General features: G+C 36.7%; 1 long non-coding RNA gene across 1 annotated transcript; it reads left to right on the forward strand.

Moving 5' to 3' along the window:
- Positions 1-4,430: 4,430 nt before the first annotated feature.
- Positions 4,431-6,086, forward strand: LOC132142993 (uncharacterized). Its single transcript, XR_009434150.1, has 4 exons — positions 4,431-4,554; positions 4,881-5,032; positions 5,500-5,602; positions 5,950-6,086. It is a non-coding gene; the product is annotated as an uncharacterized LOC132142993 (long non-coding RNA).
- Positions 6,087-7,361: the final 1,275 nt, after the last annotated feature.

The following is a 7,361-nucleotide window of genomic DNA, read 5'->3' on the forward strand; positions in this document are numbered from 1 at the left end:
TACAGGCGGCCGAAATGAGCTTTCTCCGCAGGGTGGCTGGGCGATCCCTTAGAGAAGCTCAGTCACCCGGGAGGAGCTCAGAGTAGAGCCGCTGCTCCTCCACATCGAGAGGGGTCAGCTGAGGTGGCTCGGCCATCTGTTCCGGATGCCTCCTGGACGCCTTCCCGGGAAGGTGTTCCGGGCGCGTCCCACTGGGAGGAGACCACGGGGAAGACCTAGGACACGCTGGAGAGACTATGTCTCCCGGCTGGCCTGGGAACGCCTCGGTGTCCCCCCAGAAGAGCTGGAGGAAGTGTCTAGGGAGAGGGAAGTCTGGGGTTCTCTGCTTAGACTGCTGCCCCCGCGACCCGGCCCCGGATAAGCGGAAGAAGATGGATGGATGGGTCCAAAAGACATTTTACAACATGATACCATCACAGAAGGTCTTTTGTTAGAAGGTGACCTTTTGGTATGATGCTGTTCAGGCAGCATGGAGCAGATGTTTTCTGTATCACTCTGTGCGTTGGTCCAGTCTTCACTGGTCAGGGATTTTACTAACAACCCTGTGTGCAACAAGTCTGATCACCTGCCACGTGATTGAATCAAACAGGTAACATCAATGAATATATTATAAATATGTGCATGCATTTATTTATTTATTTATTTTTTCAGTTGAAAAGGTTGGTATTAATATTTGATTAATATATGGTTGATTAATATAAAAAAATATTTTAAAAAAGCTTTGTGCGCCTTAAACACTGAATTATGTGTCATTAGCATAAAATCTGAAAAGTTACATAAGTTATCTTCTTGTATGGTTGTCATAGTGACAGCACTGCTTTAATTGGCACATGCACAGTGTTGCTTCTTCTTCCGACTGGGCTGATTGCCATGACAGTCCTCCAGTGGCTGAAGAGAGAGGAGATGCCCCGCAGAATGGAGACTTTTCTGAACACTTTACAGGGTTAGTCACCCTACTGAGCAAACATCCCCACTGCATCATCCATTTGAACATCCGCTATTCTATTTTGACCTTGTGCAAGACTAAGCATGCTCATCTACTTTCCTGACAGAAAATACATTTTATTGCCTAGCCCTCAGAAGCAGGCCTAAGACCAGTCCATTTGCTCTTGTTTATTCTCATTTAAAACTAGTAGAAATAATTTACAGAACACCTAGTATGCCCCTTTTAACAAGATGTAATATAATTCTCAGGTGTCCCCAGAATGTGTCTGTGGAGTTTCAGCTCAGAATACCCCACAGATCATTTTGAAAGTATTTATTTGTTTCTGAGTGGAAGTAGAAACATGCTATTTTCGTGCATATCTCTTTAAATGCAATTGAGCTGCTGCTCCTTTTTCTATAACAGAGCTGTGCCTTTACAGCTCTTACTTTAGATATTCTGCCAAAATACATCTTTTTGGTTTTGATTAGCATGTATATTGCGCTGAAATCGTGCATTTTAAAGCCATATCAGTTCAAACTTCTTCTGACATATTGATTTCTGTATGCACACATCCAAAGCACGTGCACAGAAAGCACATGTTCTCTTTCATGTCTTACTGTGCTTTAACTGTCAAATACATACAAGTTCGTGTTAAAACACAAGTAAAAAAAAAACTGTTGGTTATATCTGGTATATCAAGTATTAAATGACAGCAGCATAATATACAGTACCTAAACAGCTGTCTACACTGTTAAAATGACCCAAACAATAAAATAAAAGCAGAAAATATCTTGCTCTGTACCGAATAGCATATATAGCTTTAAAGGTCCCATGACATGGATTATTTTCTTTTCTTTAAATGCTTTTTAATGTTTCCTTAGGTGTACTTATATTGTTAGTAGGATTTTTACATTTAAAATTTAGAAATAAAAAGCATTTTTTATATCCTGATATTAGCCCTCTGGCTTGAATGCTCTGTTTGAAGGGGCGTGTCTGCTGTGAGACTCCGAGTAAACGACAACTGTTGTGATTGGCTGACATCTTTGCATTTGAAATGCGTATTACATGTGGACCCCACTCAAATATATATATATATATACTACAGCTGTCGAGATTAACGAATCGTGGATTTGTTGATTATATAATTATTTTTTCGATCTTTTCCCATCACATGAAAGGCTGCAGTGATGAGCAGCATTGAAAACAGAGTCTGTTTATCGCGTGAATGCAGTGATCTCGTCATTATTGCAACACGTTTTCTCTCACAAAATGCTTTCACCACAACTAACAGCAAACACATGAATACAGTAAGAGCTCCGTTTTGTCACTTGAAAGGTGACATAACAGCATAACAGCGTCATTCATTGTAACGGCAGTTTAGGCAAGAGTGCAGATATACTCGCGATGTGTGACGGCTCCGAAAAAAAGGGAGCGTTCTTTGATCGCTCTCTGTAGTTAAATCACAATTTAAATAACAGATTTGTTTCATGCTACTAAGAGAAACAACGTGAAGTTGATCGTTTAGTCACTGGCTTGATTCACTGATGCATAAACAGTATTAAACGATTTAGAAAGAAAGTCTGTGTGAACTTGAATAATTAGCTACACATCAGAAATCACTGATCACAGATCAGGCATTAATGAACACTGTTACTCACTGTTTGTGGCGGTGCTGTCGAATCCATATCATAAAAGTCTGTTTGTAACGCCTGTGCTGACATTGCGACTGAATTATATGTAAATATTTGGGCGGGCAAAGCAGAGAAAGGGGAGGTAACATTTCTCTTTACAACGTCACAAAGAGGAGATTCAAGATCAGCCCGTTTGAGCTTCCATTTTCTCAAAGGCAGAGAAAGATAGTAAAATCTCGATTTGCACCGATTAAAATTTTTAGAAACTTGGGGACCACATAGATGCTAGGGGAAGTCATATTAATGTTAAAAACCTCAGAAAGTGAAATTTTCATGTCATAGGACCTTTAATAAAAAGACATTTCTTACTTGAATGCTGCTTTTAAATGATCTATCTGAAGATAAACATTGCGGATTGTGTTCAACTCACTCAAGGTGGGGTCTCTGGTCAACAGTTGTGGGCGGGGCTTGTGCAAAGTGATGTCACATTTTACGGATTCTGCAAATGGCTTGTTCTGAGACACGCAAAAAGTAGAAGATCATTATCATTATAGGGTGGTCGTGTACACACGCTGCCAACATACATTTATGTTCAAACAACATATATATTAATTTTGCATAATAGGTACCCTTTCATTTAAAGAGATCTTGAAAATTAGCGGTATGTTTAAGCATGGTTGATCTCAAATATCAGGAATCTAGATTTTTAAATTCTTGATTTCACTTTTACTTCATGATTTATACAAATTATATAAAGATTTCACATCAAACAGTGGAATAGCAGTTAGTGAAGCTTTTAGTAAAATGTATCGGTAGAGGTTACTGTGGCTATTTTTTTTTTAATATACTATTGTTTATTGTTTATTGTAAAATGGATCTGTATTTTCTGTCACTTGTTCAGAATCATAGCTAACTACCGATGCTTGATTTGTGAAGTAACCATTCTTTTGAGCCAGTTCCTTTCAATTATTCAAACGGAAATATCAAGATTCATGACCTCATTCTATCATACTACTCTTAATAATGTTATTTATTTATTTATTTGTGTTAGTTATTGTAAGAGTAGTAGCCTATGTTAGTATGTGGTTCAACATTCTGAAGTCCAACATACATATTACTCAAGCTGTTTTCTAAATGTGCAAGACTTCTGCTTCATAAGCCAAAGTAGGGAAATAATGAGAAGATTAAGTGCAATAAATGGTAAAATTATTTGTGTTACAACCAGTGTGTTCATAATTAAGACAATACATTTAAAATAATATGGTAAAAAAACACCAGTTTTTGATATCAAAACAAGCTATTTTGTACAGCTATAAAATAGCTGGAAGCAGATGACACCGGAATCCATACACATAAAATTTACAAATGTTTATCTCTACTCTTACGGGAAAAATAAGGTGAATACTTGACACGGAGAGAACAGGAAGTACCTTGCAATTGCATATGCATGCATGTATTATTATTGTTTTTGTTTTATATATATATATATATATATATATATTCCAATAATTAATTAAATGTAAATAACATAGCTATTTCATTTATTTGATTATTTATTTAATAAATACATTTGAATTGTCTTGGAGATATTTTAACGCATATTAGGTCCAAGTACAGCTTTTATTCATATTTGTTTATTTATAAAAAGTAGCTTAAATGCAGCAGAAAGCTATTTTTGTCATCAATCGTTTATTTTTATTTTATTTTAATTTTTTTACCCTGTAGAGTAGTTGTTGGCTTATGCTAGCTATATATTTTTAAATACTTTGCCAAAAAAAAAATTAACTGAAATGCATCACAGAGGTCTTGAAGCATTCTTCCACTGATTGGCTAAGAGCCACCAAAGACTTGCTCACCCCACCCTCCCCAGCCGTTTCCCGACAATGGACCGATCGTGACGGGAAACTGGTCAATCTACCTGTCAGTCTCCTGGTGGAGGGTGACATCATCTCTTTACGCCCTGGCAGTGAAGCACCAACTGAACTTAGAGGAATTCAGGTTAGAATACATGAGACACTTAAAAGAATAGTTCACCTAAAAGTGAACAACAACAAAAAAAACTACATGATTTTCTTCTGTAGCACACAATGAGATTGGGCAAATAACAGAATAAAAGATTTTGTGTGAAAAAAATTATTATAAATACAGTTTCCCTACAATACACCCAAGGCAGCACTTACCATTTTCAACAAATAAATTTTTTTTGTTTTCAAAATTGTCTGATTCAAGCTAAATGACTTTTACTTTGTAGAGAAGCATAAGACCAGACGTCTGACTCAGATGTGATTTTTGTTTTTTGGTTTGTCTCTGGTTTATGAGGACAGGAAGAAGAGCATGTTGTTTTATCCTGCAGTGATGTGTTTAGTGTTTTCTCCTCTCCCCCTTCGCCATTGGATAGTGGAAGGACCCGCCCACATTGTTTGCTCCAGCCACAGCTCTTCAGGGTAACAAAGACTACAGCGGCTGAGGTGGTTCAGTATGTTCATTTATTTATTTATATACACCTTTTGAATAATATTTAATAATTGATGTAGTTCTCAATTGTATATATTTTTTTTATCAGTATCAGATGTTCCTCCTAAAGTACAAGTGAATGGGAAAGGGTTTCAACTGACAAGTGCCATTGTGTTCCATTGGTGTTCTTTGTACTCACTTTTGAATAAAAGCCTTTTAATGTTAGCTCATCTATCAGACACTAAACAGAGATCCTAGAGAGAGACTTAAGAGCTTAAGGACTGCATTCAACATGATATCTCATCATTACACCAGTCACTGGATCAGCTTGTAACAACATGACAGAAATTATCATAGACAATGATAAAGCATATCCTATGCACTCAAACTCCTAAACTACAGCCCCCGGATGTTCACAAGAGCAGGATTTATGGAAAAAAGCCCGGAATTTGACATGTCATCTCTTTTATATGGATCTTTTTTATGTAGGAAGTGTTTGGAGCTTTCTCAAGACAGACCTGTGTCTGTTCTGGATAATGAACGATTTACTGTACAAAGTTTACTAGAAAGAGGCCCAGCGCCTTTTGTGCTGGTAAGACTTGTTTTTTATTATCTTTTCACATTTTGACAGATGCACTTGACAGATTTTTTTTTATATAAGAACTGACTAACATTGCATTCAAAGTTGTAGTATGTGTGAATTTCCATATGCTATTCTTCCTTAAAAACAAGGTACTGTTGTACCATGGTACCTTTTGGTATCCCTTTTTTGATAGTGGCTATAGATGTAATAGATTACAATAGCTTTTTCACTGTCTATGAAAATAAAAATATATATTTAAATATATTTGCTGTGGTTCTTTTTGTCTCTTGCATATGCATTTGTTTTCTGTTTAGTTAGTCATCCTTCATCACGTCTTTCTGTCCTTCATTTTCCAGGTGCTGCTTCTGGGGCTGAATCTGTTGCGTATTTTGTTTGGCGCTCCTGGTGTGGGACCGTGGCCTGTCACACTCCTGCAGCTACCTGTGATATCCAAAATACACAAATTCACATACACTCATGAACACTGAAAGACGCTTGAAAAACGCTTGCAAATACTAGAAATCTATTGGTGATACTGTATGTTGTAAAGATATCAAAATCACAGATTCACCCACAAATAATAAAAATAAAAAAAAGTTGGAAATTCATTTACCCTCAGGTCATCCAAAATGTAGGTGAGTTTGTTTTTTCATTGGAACAGATTTGGAGAAATACAACATTACATCACTTGCTTGCCAGTGGATCCTCTGCAGTGAATGGGTGCCATCATAATGAGAGTCCAAAGAGCTACTTGTACTTACTTGTGGATTATTATGTTTTTATCAGCTGTTTGAGCACTTAATATTTTTCTCTTTGTTAAGCTGTGAATTATATTTTTTGATGCCTTATTTCAAAGATATGAAATTTTTATGCAAGATGTAGTTTATAACATCTCAACAGTGTTTATTTAAAAGTATTGACCAAAACATACATCTGTGTTTACATCTGTAGTAAATATATGAAATGTTGTGTTTCAGGTGAATGGTGTTTTGCCTTTGTTGCCCCTGACTTTCCCCCTGCTTTGGGTTCTTGTGTGAATGTACGGAGAGGCCCGTGTTCTTTTACAGATGGGCTCATAGCCAGTGGACTGGTGGGTATGTTCAATAAAAAGGAAACCACACAATAGCTGCCTGTATATTTGTTGCTTACAACTGTAACCATGTGAATGGATGTATTGTTGGTAATGATTTGGAATGCCAAAATGATTTTCCCATTTCATTGAACAGGAAATGTAGAAGTTGACCTACAAGAAATGTTACTCAGTGTTCTGGGGTCAAACATCGACACTCTGCCACAATGCTAGTTTGCTACACAGTCTGGGATCTGTGACTGTAAGTGCAAAAGACATCAGGCTCAAAAAGGTGCTTAAGGCACAATTAAATATATGCATGTCATTGCATTCAGTAATCAGCTGGCATCTGAAAACAAATCGTGTTTAAAATAATTGCCAATTGTTTTTATATTTGATAAAATGCAATGGCATTCATACATTTTTATGTGTGTGTATTCTGTTTGAATTATAGCTTACCTGCTGTACTGTACATTGTATTATGTTTCCTGTGATACACACACACTGAGTGATGCTGGGGCAGTTAATGTTATTTTATCTCTCTCAGGGTAATTCAATACTGTCATAAGAGCTTTTGAGTGTGTTCCTGAATGCAGTTTGTTACAGTATCAGTATACAAGAATATGAACTGATGTGAACTTTGTTTACTCTGCACTTCTCATGATAACATTTCTGAAAATGTCTTCATAAATATAACAA

This window comes from Carassius carassius, chromosome 7 (genome assembly GCF_963082965.1).
Source record: "Carassius carassius chromosome 7, fCarCar2.1, whole genome shotgun sequence".
NCBI classification, from domain to species: Eukaryota; Metazoa; Chordata; class Actinopteri; order Cypriniformes; family Cyprinidae; genus Carassius; species Carassius carassius.